Below are 19,271 nucleotides of genomic sequence, written 5' to 3' on the forward strand. Positions count from 1 at the left end.
GGTTTCTGCTGGGTGCAGTGGTACCACTTGAGCCCAGGAGTTTGAGTCCAGCCTGTGTAATAAAGAAAGACTCCATGTAAAAAGAGAAAGAGAGAGAGACAAAGGGCTTTAAAGTTATCAGAATACTGGATTAATATTGCATTATTTTTCTTAAATTTAGATATGGAGGTAAAAATGTGTCTCTAGTGCATGGATCCATGCCCATGATCCTTATCATGTCAGTGATAATAGCTAACACTTCTATAATAGCTTCCACTTCTATAGACACTAACAATTCTAACACTACCATGTGGTAGGCACCATTCTAAGCATTTTGCAAAATTAAATCAAGAAAACATCATTTTTCTGAACAACTTTCCTTATTTGCTTCCCTTCAGGGGCCCAGAATATGATACCACACCAACAAAAGAAAGAACCTGATGTCATCTAGTCCAATACCAACTGTCCAGATAAGTGTTGGGATATGTGTCTCACTGAAGGCCACACAGCCATTGGGGCAGTCAGATCTCCTGGCATCTGGGCCAGAAAATATCCTGAGCACTTCAAACATCTTAACAAGAACAAGCTGACTATTCATAACCAGGATCAAGTAAGGTATTTTAGGAACCCGAAATTCTTTTATCAAAAGAATTGGTCTCTTTGCTCAACATATGTGCGATACACTTCCACAAGACGGCAAAATCACCTTTCTATTTTTCTGAATGTTTCATCTTTAAAAATAAGCCCTTCTTCGAATTTCCCTTTAGGCCCTTGTATCATCTCTTTCCATTTCCCAGGCTCTTTAAAAACCTTCCGAATGTAGCCAGTGAATTTTTATTCAAGTTAGGACAGGGGTTTCTGGATTGGGAACAAAATAGTCATTCGAATTTCTCTACAATTGCTTCTCTTATCAGAACTGACAAACACAGTTTGGTTGACCTGTTCAAGATCTGTTGGATCTTCCTCCTGTGTGGCTTGTGGAGAAGGACGTAAGAGCAGTGCAGGGAGGTGCCAGAGAGAGGGAAACCCTGGGTAGAAGAGTGATGAGGATGGCATCTTAGCTGGCTGCATAATGAACAGAACATCTCCCTAGAGGGAGAGAAGAGCTGGCTCCCTGGCTGTTTGCTTCCATGGAATTCCATCTGATACCTGCTTCTGGGGCTGACCAGGAGCACCATATGGAAACTCCCTGACCAATTCTGCTTCTGAACATTTCCTCCCAAGAATCTCTGCCTGTGCCCTGTCCACATTTGGAACCAGGCCTGGCAACATCAATAAAGATGAAAGACTTTTGTCTTCTCAGAACATGGGGATATTCTAAGTCAACAGCAGCTTTTCAATAGCAGTTTGATGAATCAGTATGTGGATTATATAGAATATTCTAAAAATCATGTTTGCCTGCAAGAAGTGACAGCTTTATAAACAGCATGGACATGGATGAATGAGTCAAATTCACTTTAAAACATATGCTAAGACAATATCAAAATGATTTTGTTGTATAAGATATTGTCCAGAATGTATGGGTTTGAGCTTCTTTTAATTTTACAAAGAAATTATTATATCTATATTTGTTGGGGAAAAATACTAAAGATAGGTTGGTTGATTTTTAGTTAGGTTTGGGCAAAACATATGTTTTCTCTAATTATCTGAACTTTCATCCACTTTAGTAACTAGCAAGATGGGATTTGTATGGGTTTTAGAGTCACACACACTTGGAACTTACAATTGTGGGAGCTTGTTTATGTTACTTAACTCTCTGAGTCTCTGCCTTCTTACATGTGATAGTACTTACCTCACAAGCCACGGTGGGTTGCAAATAAGAAATTGCACATAGAATAAGTTTGTACAGTACTAGGTATACAGATGTTTGGTAAAGGTTTCTCTCTCTCTCTCTCTCTCTCTCTGTGTGTGTGTGCGCGCGCGTTTGGAGAGAAGAGGAGGAATTGAGTTGATGAGTGTGAATTGGAGGACCATTCCATAAATAAAGGATCTGTAAACATCATAAGTAACTAAAAACCAAATACAAACCCAGAAAGGAACAGAGATGAGAAATAGAAAAAAGAAGTTTGGAAAAATGCTGTCAACAAAAAATATTTATTAAACACCTGCATTTAGGGTCCTTTGCTAGGTAACCTATGTATGGGATTGAAGGATAGTTCTTGTCCTCGAGGAGTCTTTAGTCCATTTAAGGATGCAAGACTTATTCATGTGCAGAAGACTTAATTAAAATGCAAAGGAATCATTACTGTTACAGTTGAGAGGAGAGAACATTCTCTGTATTTATCATGTCTTTGGAGACCATATAGAAGTTCAAGGTGCTGTGGGCAGAAGGAAAGGGCAGATGTGAACATTTTGAAAGCACCAGCCATATGAGTCTGATGACAAAGACTCACAAATGTCTACACATTTAGTTTTGTTAAAACAGCAGCGGTGAAAAATTATCTTAACAATCTCGGAAACAACAGAAAATCCCCAAACAATGCTAAGTGGGGCCTGGTAGCCTCGCTGCACTTATGCCAAGCGGGAGGGGACGGGTGGACAAGCTGAAGATGTTCAGTGTATACTCCTGGCTTCCTTATTCAGTCTAAGAGACACCGACACCGTTTGTAGAGTTATTTATCCAGATCCTCTTTAAGCTCCATTTCTTTCTCTTCCCAGCAGATCCCTGGAGAGATGCCCTTTCAACCCTCCATCTCTGCTAAATGCCTGTTGGATCCCAGCAGTGGAGCCTGCTAGATGGTTGGATTTACTTAGAACAGACTATTATGAAGGTCTGTTAGGGCTGGTGAAAAGAATTCTAGACAAATCTTCCAGGTTAGAAGATAAATGACAGTTCTTCCCAAAGATATTCTCATGAGAAAGCACAGCAACCATCCTACAGAGGGTTAATAGTCTCCCCCCTCTCCAACCCCCAACTTGCTGTCAGAGATCAGCTAATCTGATAATTACGGCAACAAACACAGTTTAGACAAACAAGACCTGACCCTGAGGGTTTGGAATGAAAACATTTACTCTCTCCCTCCCCAGAGAGACAGTGCCTGGAGCATACACACAGAGAGACACTGGGAAAATACCCTTGTGCTGGAGCAACAGGGTGAAAACATCTGTGTTCCTGAGCTGCTTAGGAAGATAAAGTTGCTGGGGAGGCGGCTCGGGTCGGGGAGGCAGGAGGAGCGGGGAGTGGTGCAGTCCAAGGGTGTGCATGTTTGGAGCAGATGGAAAATGTACCCCCATAACGGGAGATGTAAGCAAATTGTAATTGATTTTACAACAGAGACAGAGTGAGAGGAAAGGTACAAAGGAGACCGATGCAGGATTTGAGTGAAAACCTGGGGAGTGGCTAACAGAAGAGAAACAGCTTAAAACACCAAAGTAGGATTTATTCCCGAGAGCAAGAGGTATTCACAGCGGTCTTGACTCTAAGTGAATTTAATATCTGCCTGCCAGTGAGGAGACCCAAGCTCTAACAGTCTAAGCTGGCCAGTCATCCTCTTCCCATCCCCTAGTTTGGCTTCTAAACTGAACAACATGCCCTTTCCCCATTCCTGCCAGGCCTCAAAAATTATCAAGCAATTTTTTCCCCTTTTACTTATAAAAGCAGCTTCCCAGAAGAAATCTTTCTGGGTTGCTGAAACCAGAGATTCTGACTTGGATCTGCCTCAACCTGGAATTCCAACAGTTACTCCTTTCTCAACTCCAGCCTGAAGTTTCCCACACATCCCCGTCCTAGCGGCCACACATCATTTCGGTTTTGCCCATGACTGAGGGTGAGTCAGCTGGCAAACACTCCTCGCCCCTTAGGATTCTCCAAATTAGATCTAGGCATCCACATCCTTGGGGCATTTGCAGATTGCATGTATGGATGCACCAAGCTAAGAGGATAACTGCTGTGATTGATGATAGGCTCAAGATTTTAAATGAATTCCATAAGCTGAAAGATGGTCTCAAATCAATAAGAATGCACCAGGAAAAAAAATGCAAAGCACTGCATTTAGACCCAATAATCAATTGCACAAATATAGGATGGAAAACAAAATATAGACCTAGAAAACAACAATGTATGAAAAAACAGACCAGTTCTTGTTCGGCAATTGGCTCAATATGAGACATCAATGAATCTATCTGCTTAAATAGTGAATGCAATCATTTAGGCATTAATAAAAGTATTGTGATCACATTAATAGTTCCCTATGTTCTTAACAAGGGAAAGGTAGGATAGGACTAAACAAATCTTTTTTTTTTCTTCCAACTTTAGCTGTTGGCTGACCAAGTACATGGAGTCCTGTAGGTTGTGCAGAGCAGTTTTGTTTTTTGTTTTGATTTCAGGTTCAAGTCCCCTATTGCAATCTATACAAGGTCCACCTTGGCAATTGTGAGTGGCTCCCACATCCTGTTTATCCTGTTTATCCCACTTGCTCCTGTGTGTTGAGGCTCACTTGGCTGCTCCTCTGCTGGTCTGTTGGAGAGTCCCCTAGTCCCAAAGAGAGACACCTCTTTCCAGACAGAACAGTCTTCTCACTGTTCCTCACACACACCATGGTCGTTTGTTCGTTCATATATCCATGGAACATCCACTGTGTGCCAGGCACTGTTCCAGGAACTGAGGATTCAGTGGTGAACAGTAAAGACAGAGTCCTTGACCTCATCAAGCTTCTATGCTCATGGAGGTAGGCAGGCTTGAAACAAAAACTTTAAAATGTCAGAAAACAAGAAGGTATGAGAAGTTACCCGGTACTTGAAAAGCCTTACACCTTCTGCCTAGACTTTTCAGAATGTGACTTCCTGCTTCCTAACCCAGCTCAAGTTCCACTTTCCCCTTGGAGGCAGAGAACTCCTCTGAGCCGTCATCCCAAACCGTTGCCCAGGGGCTTGTACCACACAATTTAGCACTCAACTGTGCTCTAATTGTTTCCCTAATGCCAATTATGCTTCCCCAACAGACTGTAGGAGACTGTTAACTCTTTGAGGTTATAGGATATGCCTTCCATTTACATATATTTAGTCAAGCTCTAGCTGGGATGCTCTTTAGAGGGAAATGAAAAGCACAGTTCAAACATGACTTTAGGTTTTTAAGCCGATTCCCAGATAACAAGAGAACTTCTTCCTGTGCTCCCGAAATCCTCTAAAATAAGAATGTAAAGTTCGGACAATAGTTTGTTTATTTGCTGAACTTACATCCCCCAAAAAGTCCTAGAGTCTGTAAGGAAATCTTTAAAACAACAAACATACCTTAAATCAGGCAACAGCAAGATTAGAGGGACCAGCAGGAGAGAAATATCCAACAAGCTCAGAGAGGGAGGAAAGGTAAGTACAAAAAATGTCAGATTCCAAAAAACGCTTAGTTTAGAGTTTAGCTCAAACAATATTCTTCTGGGCCCCCTCACACTCTGTGGAATCCAAGCAGGCCAAGAAAACCCAGAAACAATACAAATGTCATCAATAAAAGACTGGTTAAAGAAGTAATGGTGCCTTCATACTGTGGGCTGGTATGTGGAAAAAATAAAGAAGGTAAAGCTATATACACGGACATAAAAAGTTTGATCATTATATAGTTTAAGAAACAAGTCTCAGAGCAATATAGATAATAGAATCCTTTCAATTTAAAAGTTGTATGTATATATGTATGTGTATGTGTGTGTGTGTGTGTGTGTGTGTGTGTGTGTGTATACACCAAATTGTTTGCCATGGATATTTCTGGTAATGGGGTTACAGGTAATAGGTTGGGGGAGACAGGTAGGAGAATTTAATAACTTATTTTTGCTTTATATATTTGTGAAATGTTATATATCCTACATTTGTTTTATTTAGAATGAGCGTGTATTGTTTTGATAAAACAATAAACAATAGAAACAACCACAGCATTCATTGATCTTTGTTTTGGTGAAGACACACATGTTGTAAGGAACATGATCATTACTACTGTTTGGTTTGCTCCTTGGAGAATTGTAGCTGCCTTGTGTACCTGTGGGAGCACTTCTGGAGAGAAATCCTAAGCATTTGTCAATGGACTGTATGTGGTTATCCCTTAGGGGACACTCCTGGGGGAACGAAAGCATATCCAAACTGAAGACATGGCAGGGCACACCAGGGGAGAAATGTGGAGGCAGCTCGAGGCAGGTTTCACAAGTTTACTTCCTAATGCAGCTCAAGGATGCACTCAACAAATGCCTTGATGATTTTTTTGTTGTATAAATGAATTCCTAGAAAAATATGTATAAGTAAAATTTTATATCAACTGTAATTTTAAGCAGTAAGGGAAAACACTATTTAAGAGATGCTGAGGTTAGGAGCATGGCTTTGGAATGTTAGAGATGTTTTGAATTCTAAGTTTGCCACTTACTAGCTTTGTGATTTGGGGCATATTGTCACCTCTCATGTTTTCTTACTACCTCTCTGAGTCTCTTTTGGGGACTCTTCCTTCTCTTTCCATTCCTGAAATGCTGGCACTTCCCAGGCTACTGGCCGAGGCCCTCTTTGGTCTTTTCTGGGTAATGTCATCTTCCCATAGCTTCAGTTCCCACTGCATGCCCATGGCACACATCAACTCAGGTCAAATCTCCTCAGTTACATGCTTTGACTAATACCTAATGAATCTCCATAGACACACAGTAAAACCCTTTAAGATATTTTATAGGGTGCTTCTAAATCTGGGTCCAGTATATCTTTTTAAAAATTGATACAAAATATTTTACATATTTATGGGGTACATGTGATATTTTGTTACATGCATGGAATGTATAAGAAGTCAGGAGTATTTATTATTTGTAAGTGTTGGGAACATTTCAAGTCCTGGCTTCCAGCTATTTTGAAATATACAATCCATTGTTGCTAACTATTGTCACCCTACTCTGCAACTGAATATTAGGACATATTTCTTCTAACTGTAAGTCTGTATCCATTGACCAACTTCCCTTCATCCCCCTGCCATCCCACACACCCTTCCCATCCAGTGTACCTTTTCAGTCTTATTGCTGAAACCTCTCTTTCCTCTCCACTCTAATCATACCAAATCACTTTTCAGTTCTTTGACCATGTTATATGCTTTCTTAACTCTGGGGCTTTGCAACTGCTATATCCTCAGCCGTGAGCCCCCTTTCTCCTGCTTTTGTGTTGGCTAATTCGTGCCCATATTTAGATCTCAGCTTAGACCTCACTTTTTCTGAGAAACCCCCCTTGATCCTCCTTGTCTAGGCTAGTGTGTTAGCACCTAACCTAGCAATTTCCTAGAACTGCTCTCCTCACACTGCAAGGAATGGTTCATTTATACATTTGGATTCCTCTCAAGATTGTTAGTACCATGAAGGCCAAACAGTTGTGAGTCCCTCGGTATCTGGGGGGAACTGGTTCCAGGACCCCTGCAGATACCAAAATCTGGAGATGTTCAATGCCTTTATATAAAATGGCATAGTATTTACATGTACATTCTCCCATATACTTTAAATCATCTTTAGATTGCTTATAATGCTTAATACAATGTAAATTCTATACAGATGGTTGCTATACTGTATTGCTATATTTTTATTATAATTTTTAATTTTTTTGTCCCAGATGTTTTCAATCAGCATTTGATTGAATTCATGGATGGGGAAGCTGCAGATTGGGAAGACCAACTGTATTTGTCTTGTTTGCCGCTGTATGCTTACAGCATAACCCCTAATACTAGCACTTAATAGTCCCATAATAATTGTTGTATGAATTACTGTTATTATGAATATGAGTAAGGTGATACAATGGTTAAGAGTTGAACTCTGGTTTCAAATTGGCTAAAATCAGCAGATACTATGACAAAGTCATGTGGCAGCATCGGGCTCAGCAGGGACTTTATTGGGAGTTGCCTTCCAGATGGGCATCCGAGAAGCTGGCACTGGATGGTCTCTGGGAGATGCCTCTGCTTCAGGGAGTGGTCTCTGGGGACTGTTGTTATCTCCAGAAGAACCCTGAAGATGAACTGGCTCTACCTTTAACAGGAGCAGCTGCTGAGAACCCAAGTCTGGGCTTGGCAGCCAGTGGGGAGGGGAGCTGTCCCCAAGAGGTGCTGCTTGAGGATGCTGTTAGGAACCCTGGCTGGAGGTGCTGCCCTGGGCAGCTGCAGGTAGTAGCATTGCTTCTCAAAGGGGCCCCAGGATTACCTGCAGCTAGATTCACCTAGAGAGTTTGTTAAAAATGTCTATTCCTTGGCCCTGCTCCAGATCTTCTGAATCAGGATCTGTATTTTAAACATCTTTTTAAACATCATTTAAAAAATCTGCTTCACAGATTTTTCTGAGGTATGTTAAGGTTGGAGAACCACTAACAGAGGCTGAGTTGAGGAGACCTTGGGATACCAATGCATCCCAGCCTCTGCTGTCTGGAGTGCAGAGGCATTTTTGTTTCATTACACTCCCCTTCCTGAAAATCCAGCAAAATTAGAGTCCCAGGCCCTCTTTGTGGAACTTCACACTGACTTCTCAGAACTTAAATAGTCGCCAGCCCTCAAAGACCAGCTGGAGGATGTAGCCTGGAAGAGATGTTTGTAAATCAAAGTATAACTTTCTTTGAATTATTAGGCATTATATGTACTTTTCTGAGGAGAACTTGAATGAGCATTTGGTTTGCAGGAACTGTCTTGCTAAAAATGATTTTCTTTTGCGAGAAATCTCAATTATCGTAGACGAGCCTTGGTCTGGATTCTTCCTGTTGGGTCCTTTGAAGGCGACAGGGCCATCCTAGCACACTTGGTTCAGGTGAGTGAAATGTTTTGTAGGTGACATCTACTCTCTGTATCTGTCAAACAAAGATGGATGAGCAGGGCCTCGGCTGCCGCGGGGGACATTACCGCCTTGGTTTTTTCATCAAACTCTGTCAGGCTTTGTAACTTGAAGAAATGAAACAGGAGCTGGAGAGGGACGGTTCCTAACAAGCTGTCAGCAGGGCTGCCACGGGGCTGGAAGCCTCCCTCTCTGTCGGCCTGCCTCAGCCCTGACTTTGTTCCAATGCCATTAGGGCAAAATCCTTGATTTTCTCCTAGAGAAAAAGAAATGGCCTGGAGCTGAGAGGCACAGATTTATAAGTAGTTTCTCTCATTATGCACTTCCAATGCTTAATCACCATTTCAAAGAGGAAGAGCTATCACAGCAGACTTCGAGGATTTCTCCCTAGACAGGATGCAGATCCCTTCTCCTGCAGCTTAATCAGTGTACTTTTCTCACTTGCCTGAAATGGAAGCGACCTAACTCTCAGCGAGGCTGAGTTGTAGATGGCTGTCTGTCCCCAGTGATTTTTAGGGCTAGACCAAAGAAGAATTTACAAAGTACTAACATCAAGATCCTCCTAGAAGTACAGTGCTCGCCTGGGTGAGTTTTCAAAGGAACCAGAGAGGCTGTTAGAGTCAATGCCAAGCATAACGTTGGATAGGGAGGGTGTCCAGAGAAGTCAGGGAAACACAGTCCCAGCCATCTCAGGGTCAAGAAGTGACAGGCTCCATAACAAAAACCCTGCGTGTCCTAGGAGCTTTTGTTTTGAGTTTATATTTAGATTTGCTTTTTTTGTCAACCACTATATTATTTATTATAGAATTATTCATTCAAAATCGTAATATTAAAATAATAGTTTAAATAGTCTATTATCCAGGATTATAGATGGTATGACAGCTGACAGCCCTGGAATATGTTTTGAATAGTTATGCAAGTAGTACATGAATATGTTTTTGTGGTAAAATGTTTAGAGGTTTACATAGCAAAATGTCCCTTTCCCTCCCATTCCTATTCCCAGATGTAACCACTGTCAACAATTTGGTGCATGTCCTTCAGTAATCTTTCTAGACGTTTATGTATATGTGCATGTATATATGCACTAGCTTTTACATAAATGAGTTCATGTATCACATATTGTTATGTGTGTTTTGTTTTACTTAATTATATACCTTGGAGATGTTTCCACAGCAGTACATATAGGTCTGCCTCATTAATTTTAACAGTGCAGTATTGCGTCATATGGATGTGCCCTACTTATGTAATCACTCACTAATTGGTGGACATTAAAATTGTTTCCATTATGTTTGTTATTACAAACAATGTTGCCACGAGCCTTCAGGCACATACATCCTTGTACAATATTTTGGCAGGACAGATTCCTGGAAGTAGCCTTGCAGGGTCAGTAGCAAAGCTCAAGCTATATTTTTCAAGCAGTTTTTAGCCCCTTAGCATTTCTATGTTTGCTTATTACACAATGGATCTAACTCTGCTCATCTCATGACTCATCACTATCAGTGGTTTTTAACTCTGGTAGTATGTTAGATTCATTTCCATTGAATCAGAATCTTTTGAGAATAGGGCTCAGGCTTTGGACTTGCAGAAAAATTTAGAAAATTCTAGTGTAGCAAGGATTGAGAATCATTGATCTAAACAAAATAAAATAGAACTCTAGAACATTTCAAGATAATATTTAATATAACCAATTATGGAAACAAATAGTCATTGATTAATCTTCATTTACTCTAAAAAAGTTTGAATAAGTCAAATTGTCCAGGTGCAAATACATTTGGTATTTAATAATTCTATTGCACTTTTATCTTTTGAAAATGATCTCTTTTTTTAAAATTTTTTTTATTTTTTATTTTTTATTTTATTTTATTTTTGAGACGGAGCCTCACTCTGTCACCAGGCTGGAGTGCAGTGGTGCGATCTCGGCTCACTGCAACCTCTGCCTCCTAGGTTCAAGTGATTCTCCTGCCTCAGCCTCCCCAGTAGCTGAGACTACAGGCGCGTGCCACCACGCCCAGCTAATTTTTGTATTTTTAGTAGAGACAGGGTTTCACCATGTTGGCCAGGATGGTCTCGATCTCTTGACCTTGTGATCTGCCCGCCTCAGCCTCCCAAAGTGCTGGTATTACAGGCATACCTTGTCCAGCCAAAAACTAATAATAATAATAATAATAATAATAATAATAATAATAATAATATTTTTTTAAATCTCAGAGCATCTTCCCTTCAAAGCTGTGAGCAGGGTGGGTCAGGAATGACCTTGTCCATTTTACAGTCCAGGAAGCTCATGGGATAAAATGATGCTTCTTAATTTACTGTGCTTGGGAAAAATCTGAGGATCATCTTAAAACACAGATCCTGATTTAGTAGGCCCAGGGTGGGGCCTGAGATTTTGCATTTCTAACAAGCACCTGGGTGGCGCTATACTGCTGGTCTGAGGACCAATCTTTGATTAGAGCACCTAGATAAAAGTCAGCTTAATACAAGGAAGAAGGAAATTCCCTAGAAGAAACTATATGTCATCGAAATGATAAATACTTGCCATAACAAAGAAGTGAAAAGAGAAGGAAATACAGGGTGGGGAAGTGTGGGAGACAAAGAAGCTCTTCCTCTACATCAGCTAAGCAAGGGTGTCCTTCATCTTAGGGTCCCCTGCCCTAAACAGGGGCATGTCCTGAATATGGCATTAAAGGCATTCTAAGCTGTTGGTTGTCACACCATCTATAATTCTGGAGCTTTTCCAATATTGTTTCTTGCCTCTGACTATATATAACCTTCCCTTCTGGGGGATGCTGATGGAGCTCATGGACCCTTCAGTTCTCACTGCACGGCTTTCCATGCCTCACTCACAGCCCAATCCTCCCTTGGGAGAACCAGAGGCCCCAACTCTGAGCTTGACCTGTCTGTGCCCATCACCTGCTCTTTTGACACAATGGTCTTTCAGAGGAGACTTTGCAGCCTAGCTCTGGCCCCCATGCCCATCACACATGAAGGAGATGCTGCGTGTCACTCGGTGATGTCCACGTACTACCAATGACAGGGCTGTCCTCTTTGGGCAGTGCCAGTATGTTTTCCTTTTAACCTTTGGAGATTCTTGTCCTATGTAGAATAACAAACACAAATAGATGTTTCTGGTTCTACCTTCTCTTGATATTTGTGTCTTTCTTTAACTTGATAAAGATCTATGTTATTCTTACAGGAAATGTCTTATTCTTCACATTTCCCAACAGAAACACAAAGATAAAAGTACTTATATCTTATGAATGCAAATTAGATTTTTAAAGTGATATTTTTGTCTTTTGGGGAAAAAAGCTAGAAGCAATAATAAAGTGACAAGACAGTAAATTAAAAATATTATTTTTAATGGGCCATTTTCAATTGAAAACACTGGCTGCCAACATGGACTCCAGAACTTTGTCATATGTGCAAACTGTAAGGTCTAAGAGGTATAGCTGGGGTAGGAATTAGAAGTGGAATACTATCCATGCTGGATGGAAGATTCTGAGGGGGAAAGAACTGGCCTCAAGTAAATTAATTCCCTCTATTTTATGGTTTCATGGACTTTTTCCATGAAGGTATGTGGCACTTACCATGACTGTATCTTAGTAATCTCAGATTACTAAGATATGTAGCACTCATATATGGTTACAGTTTAGTAATCTTAGTATTTTACTTGTGCAATATTCTTACTATTTGTTTCCCCATTAGATTACAATCCGTGAAGAAAGGGATTTTGTCTTTTCGTTCACTATGTTATTCTTAGCACCTAGTGCAATGCTGGAGCATAGTAGATGGTCAATAAATATTTATGGAATGAATGAATGAATCATGAAAAAAAGAAACACTGGTATTGTTATGGAATGCAGTTAAACTAAGGCTAAAATGAAAACTGGCTGGGCGTGGTGGCTCATGCCTGTAATCCCAGCAGTTTGGGAGGCTGAGGTGGGCGGACCACCTGAGGTTGGGAGTTCGAGACCAGCCTGACCAACATGGAGAAACCCCGTCTCTACTGAAAATAGAAAGTTAGCCAGGCGTGGTGGCACATGCCTGTAATCCCAGCTACTTGGAAGGCTGAGGCAGGAGAATCACTTGAATGCAGGAGGCGGAGATTGCGGTGAGCCGAGATCACACCATTGCACTCCAGCCTGGGCAACAAGAGCAAAACTCCAACTCAAACAAAAAAACAAAAAACAAACAAACAAAAAAAACCACCAAAAAACAAAAACTAGCCAGCAGGTGGGTTGTGCTTATAATCCCAGCTACTTGGGAGGCTGAGGTGGAAGGACTGCTTTTGCCCAGGAATTTGAGGCTGTGATAAGCTATGATCACGCCACTGCACTCCAGCCTGGCAACAGAGACTCCATCTTAAAAAAGGAAAAGTCTACAAAGCTTAGATACCAAAAAAAGATTATTGATTGAAAAAGTTGGAGACTCATTGCTTTAGTTATGCAAAAGATTAAAAGACACACACACAACCTTACCCCTTTAAACAATTTTGACATTGTTATGTAATTCTCTGTAGGCCCCATGCCTCTTCCACTTCTAGAGCAAGATGTTTCTGTGTTTGGAACTTGGAACTGTTGTCATGGAAATGAATATGATGTCAAAAAACAAATACAGTGACTTTATCATAGGAACAATGACCTCCCATGTTCTTTTTAAACACAACTAGTAAAGCAGTAATATACTAAAACATGATTTTAGAAATATGCTCTACCTCAAAGGGAAGTTGTGGGAATGATTTTTACGCATGGTTTGGTATAAAATATTCTGAGCTCTCTGGGGCAAAAGCATAATATAATTCCAAAAACAGTAACACTTTATTCATTCTTACATTTAGTAAGTTTTTACCATGTGGGATGCAATATGGCACCGTGGAGAAGTGACCCTGGAGGCAGACTGTGTTCATATCCCCACCATTGTCTAGCTGTGCCATCGTGGGCAAATTACTTAATTGTTCTTTGCCTCAATTGCCTCATCTGTTAAACGGAATAATTAGACCACGTACTTCACTTATACAACTTGAATGAGTTAGTGTTTGTAAAGAACTTAGAACAGTACCCAGCATATAACAAGCACTATATAAATTCTTTTAAATAAATAAACCTTTGTGATGTGTTAGGCAAGTAGAAGTAGTGAAGTAGTATCTATTAAACACTTGTTGCAGACCAAGTAATAGTCATTAGGCAATTTTACATCTATTCTTATAAAAACTCGGGTGCAAATATCCTTATTCATTCCTTCAGCCAATATTTATCATCTGTTTGATGTCAGGAGCTATTCTAGGACTTTGGATACAGAATTGTGGTAGTCATTTTTTTTTTCTTCAACTCTTAAGTTCAGGAGTACATGTGCAGGATGTGCAGGTTTGTTACATAGGTAAATGTGTACTGTGGTGGTTTGCTGCCTAGATCATCCCGTCACCTAGGTATTCAGCCAAGCATCCATTAGCTATTCTTCCTGATGCCCTCCCTCCTCCTACTCCCACCCGACAGGCCCCAGTGTATGTTGTTCCCTCCATGTATCCATGTGTTCTTCATCATTCAGCCCCCACTTATGAGAACATGCGGCATTTGGTTTTCTGTTCCTGCGTTAGTTTGCTACGGATAATGGGGATTCATATTTTTAAAAATTATTTTATTAACTAAGGAGCGTCAGTAGCTCCCCAGATTTCCAGATCAACTCTAAACTATAGCACACCACATTGTTCTTTATTTAAAAATAGTTTCTTATAATATCTGAAGTTTTAAGTTACTACACACATACATACTTTGCTTTGGAGAATTACTTTTTCCTGTCTGTTCCACTTCATTATCATTGTTAGAAACGATCTTAGTTTTCTATTCCTGTGAAGTGTCTCTCAAGCCTGTTTTTTAAAAATTTTTATTTATTTTTGTTGACTCAGCAGGTGAGTTGTTACACATGCCTTAGTGGATTCCGACTTCCATGGCCACTGTCCTGCTTCAAACCTGTCATTTTTTCTTTCAGTAAAAACTTGATTTTTTTTTTAGACTACAAAAATAATACATGTGTTTACTCTTTTTCTATTAAAGCAAAGCTACAATGCATAACTGTATGCCTACATACCTATCTTTGAAAAGTTGTATACATTTCTTTAGGATAGATTCCTAGAGGATAAATTGCTTGGTCAAATGGTATTATGTGCATTTTAATTTTGACTGTTATTACCAAAATGCACTCTAAGAAAAGGCTTTATTGATTGACAGTCTCCCCAGTAGTGCATGTCAGTGCTCTTTCCCCTCAACACTATTTTTTTAACATTTAAAATGTTTGTCAATCTAATGGGTAAACATTGATAGAGTGGCTTCAATTTAATAATGAGGATGATTTTGGGTATGTTTATTGGTTATTTGTATTTATTCTTTTCTGAATTTATTTATATCCTCATTTTCCACCAATACAGTAAAGCTCTGAGTATATAACAGATGTGACTAATAAGCATGTTGCAAATATTCTTCCATGTTATCACATATTTATTTATGGTGTCTATAGCCATACAAAGTCAATTATTTTCTTTATAGCTTCTGAGATTGTGCTATGATTAGGAAAGTCTATTCTACCCTAATACTATGTTTCAAAAATATTATTTTCCCAATATTGTTTAAAATATTTAAATCTTCTATCCATCTAGAATTTATTTTGTGCAAAGGAGAAAACCAATTTTTTAACATATCAAACAAATTTGACATAATTGATAGTCACAACATCAGATGAAAATCTGTGCTAGAAAAGGTGCTTTGTTTTTAAGAGTTAAACACAATCTTGCCATTCCGAGAGTTCCAGAACTCTCTGCAGCCAATGCAAGGTCCTTTTCTGGGACAGTTTCCCTCCATACTCCAGGCCTCACACATACCGGCCAAATAAAAATGCTATTGTGATACCAATAGTGATTAGAAATAATACTTTATTTTCGGTAATTAACAAAAGGCAGATATCCTGAAAATCAAATAATTGGCAAGCGAGTTTATATTTTAAACTGATAATTTCCTGCTCATAAATGTTTAATTGTATGTTAGACATAAATCACTCATGAAAGCATTTTATAGCGGCACCTTCTTTTCTGGCATCTATTTTCAGGTTTATAGAAAATGGCTAGGCCAGGCACAGTTGCTCAAACCTGTAATCCCAGCACTTTGGGATGCTGAGGCGGGTGGATCACTTGCGGTCTGGAGTTCCAGGCCAGCCCTGGCTAACATGGTAAAACCCCATTTCTACTAAAAATACAAAAATTTGCCAGGCATGGTGGCAGGCACATGTAATCCCAGCTACTCAGGAGGCTGAGGCAGGAGAATCATTTGAACCTAGGAGGCAGCAGTTGCAGTGAGCCAAGATGGTGCCACTACACTCCAGCTTGGGCGACAGAGCAAGGCTCTGTCTTGAAAAAAAAAAAAAAAAAGAATTCTGGACGAAAAAGTCCTAGAGATGTGTTGCACGACAACGTGCATATAGTAAACACTAATATACAGTATACGTAAAAATGGTTAAGATGGTAAATACATGTTTTTTACCACAATTTTAAAAAGAGTTAATGTCTTATGGTTTATGTTTTTAATCAACCAACAAATATTTGAGTACCTAGATACCTTGTTGTGGAGGATACCAAGAAGTGCAATTGATGGTTTCAGTTCTCAAGGAACTAGCAACCAAGTTGGGAGAAAATATTAAGTATGCATAAAAGTTAATTAACAATCTCAAGCAATAGAATGATACCAAATGAGAAGAAGAGACATAAAGTCTTCTAGGCAGGAATCTTTTTCAGCTACAGGGATAGAAATATTTGTTAGGTACTTAAATGGCTTTCAAACCATTTTAATATATATTTTCTAAACTGACCCTTTTAATAAATCTAGGAGGTATTATCTCCATTTAACAGGCGAAATAAAAGCTCAGAGGTTGTAATTTGCCCAACTTCACACGGCAGAGCTGGGAACTAGACTCAATGTCTTTCAGTGCTTATTCCTAGTGGGATTTATCTAAATTGGCATTGAAGATTTGCTGCCAAAAGTGTTTTCAGGGTTAAACAGAATCCAAAGGTGCTAGAATTACCATGGTTTGATATTTGCTAAAATTAGAATTATTCTGTCATCCTGCTAAAGAGCATCAAGTAACTTTTAGTACAAAATAACAGATCTTTTTTTTTTTTGCTATTTACTGGTTAGGGAAACTCAAATCATACTGTGAGAGAATGAGGACGAGCATACAAGGCTTCAATTTCACTATTTATACACAGCCATTTAGCCAACTGCAGTCCCATGAAAGACATTCCTTACCCATCATGTCTGACACCATTTCTTAAAGTCATAATACACATACTGTATTTGAGATAGTTCTGACCTGACCCATGTATAACAGAGAGCAACACTAACACAGCAGAAAGGGCTAAGCCTATACGAGTTACACACATTTTTTAAAACCACATCCTGCTATTTCAGTAGATTGACTTCTATCCAGAAAGTGCAGGAGCATTAAGTCTGTTCATACAATAACCCTATCTGATTACCCAGGGTCAAGCTACTGTTTATCTTTGCTAGACAGAACCCATATCCTGAGTGGGGGACCTCAAACCTTCCGTGTTTTTTGCATTACCTGGCGTACCACTTCCAGGCAATCCAGGCTCTGACATTCTTTATACATAATCACCTAAACCATAATAAAAATACTCGGAATCTTTTTTTTTTTTTCTTTTTATAGTAAAAGTAAACACAGACAGAGGGATCAGGAGCTTTGCCTTTATTTTCCTTTTCAAGAGTGCTCAACATTTTGCAAAAGAAGGACAGTGCTGCCCTCTACTGCTGAATGTTGAAATATTATTAATACAAGAGATTCCTACTAGCTTTGTGTACTAGATTACCACAATCTATTATATTGTTCTAAATGAACCCTTTAAGAGTTATTTAAAAGACTGTGTTCTTGGCAAATACACTGAATTTGTTTCCTTCATTATCTCTTCATATACCTTCATCTTGTAACATCTTGCATCTTAGGACATGATGCAACCAAAAGAAGGACATTACAACTTAGGGGAAAAAAGCTTAACATGGCTCTAGAAGTAAGAGGCTGTACTGGTGATCCATTTAAGGAGAAACAGGGCAAGGAGAGGAAATTTTCTTCTGACTTCAAGGTCTGTAGCTTTCCCATTCTTCTGTTATTTGGAGTGTCTTTGTTTTTTTGCTAAGGCAATTCATTTCCTTCTTTGTGTTTCTTTGGAGAAGGCTACTGCCCCAGGATGTGGACAGAATAGTGTTTCTAAAACATTTTCTATTCTTCAGAAAAAGATAATACAGGTATACAAAGGGCTATCATTAACATTTATGTTTTAATTAATTATTAATAAAGTTGTCTTGTTACCTTTAAATTGCCTTGAGATTTTATAGATCTCTACAAAGACTTCTCGGACGCTTCTAGATAGTTTGAAAATTGTGTTCTCTGCTTTCTTTTTCATTTGAAAAATATTTCGGAGTACATGCCTGCAAGGGGCCAGATCAAGCAGACTTCAAAGAGAGTATGCTTAACCATTACCACCCTACAGCAAGCCAGGGGCTAATTTCTTATCTATGACAATAGTAAAAATAATATTTCTATAACTGTGTTAAACATGTGTATATCAACACTAAGCAAAATCCTTTTAAAAAATAATTTACATATAAGAATATTAAAACTCAGATACATCAAGTAATTTACTCAAAGTTTCAAAACTAGTAACAGGCAAAGCTAGAATTTGATTCCAGGCCCAAGCCTATGTATTGTTCTACTATGCTGCTCATAATTTAATAAAAAAGCTAAACAAATCTCAAAGGCAAGTGCTTGTAAACAACATCTGTAATGATAATGACAGGCCCAGTTAATATTTGAGTACTAAGTGCCAAGTACAATTCAGAGTTTTGTATGAAATCATTTAATTAAATTAAATAATTTAATCCTCATAGCAACTCCATGAGGTAGAACTATTATTATTCCCAGATGAGGAAACTGAGGCATACAGAGGAAATCTAGTTCCAGAGGCCATGCTTTTAACCATTAGGCTAAACTGCCTCTTAAGCAACGTACAAAAACTATACAGCACAATTTTAAAATGGTGCCATGGAACTTAATCACGTTCAACAAGTAGGTAAAACCATCAGTTTTCAGTCCTATTGATCTATCTGTTATACAAATATTTCAGCAGCTTTAAATAAAGTTCTGCATGTGTGGGTACTCAGTTCAGGAACTAACCTTAGACCCTGTCCACTCTATGCCCTTCTATGAGGTAGGAAGCAGATAAATATTCTCACTTGGTTCAATCCATGTGTGTGGATTATGGGAGGAGTCATACATAAGGGAGGGAAGGAGATAACTGAGGGAAGAGAAGGAGACATGGTTCCATGAAGGCACACTCAGGAAACAAGCCAGATAATTTGAGAGGAGAGGTTGATAAAGGATCACTTTCCTTAGCAAGAAGAGTAAACTCATTACAGTGGGAGAACAGCACCACCTCAGGAGCCCTATGCTTATCTTATAGCACACTATTTAGCCACACTGTGACTCTAGAAC

The sequence above is a fragment of the Rhinopithecus roxellana genome, chromosome 11 (genome assembly GCF_007565055.1).
Source record: "Rhinopithecus roxellana isolate Shanxi Qingling chromosome 11, ASM756505v1, whole genome shotgun sequence".
Lineage (NCBI taxonomy): Eukaryota > Metazoa > Chordata > Mammalia > Primates > Cercopithecidae > Rhinopithecus > Rhinopithecus roxellana.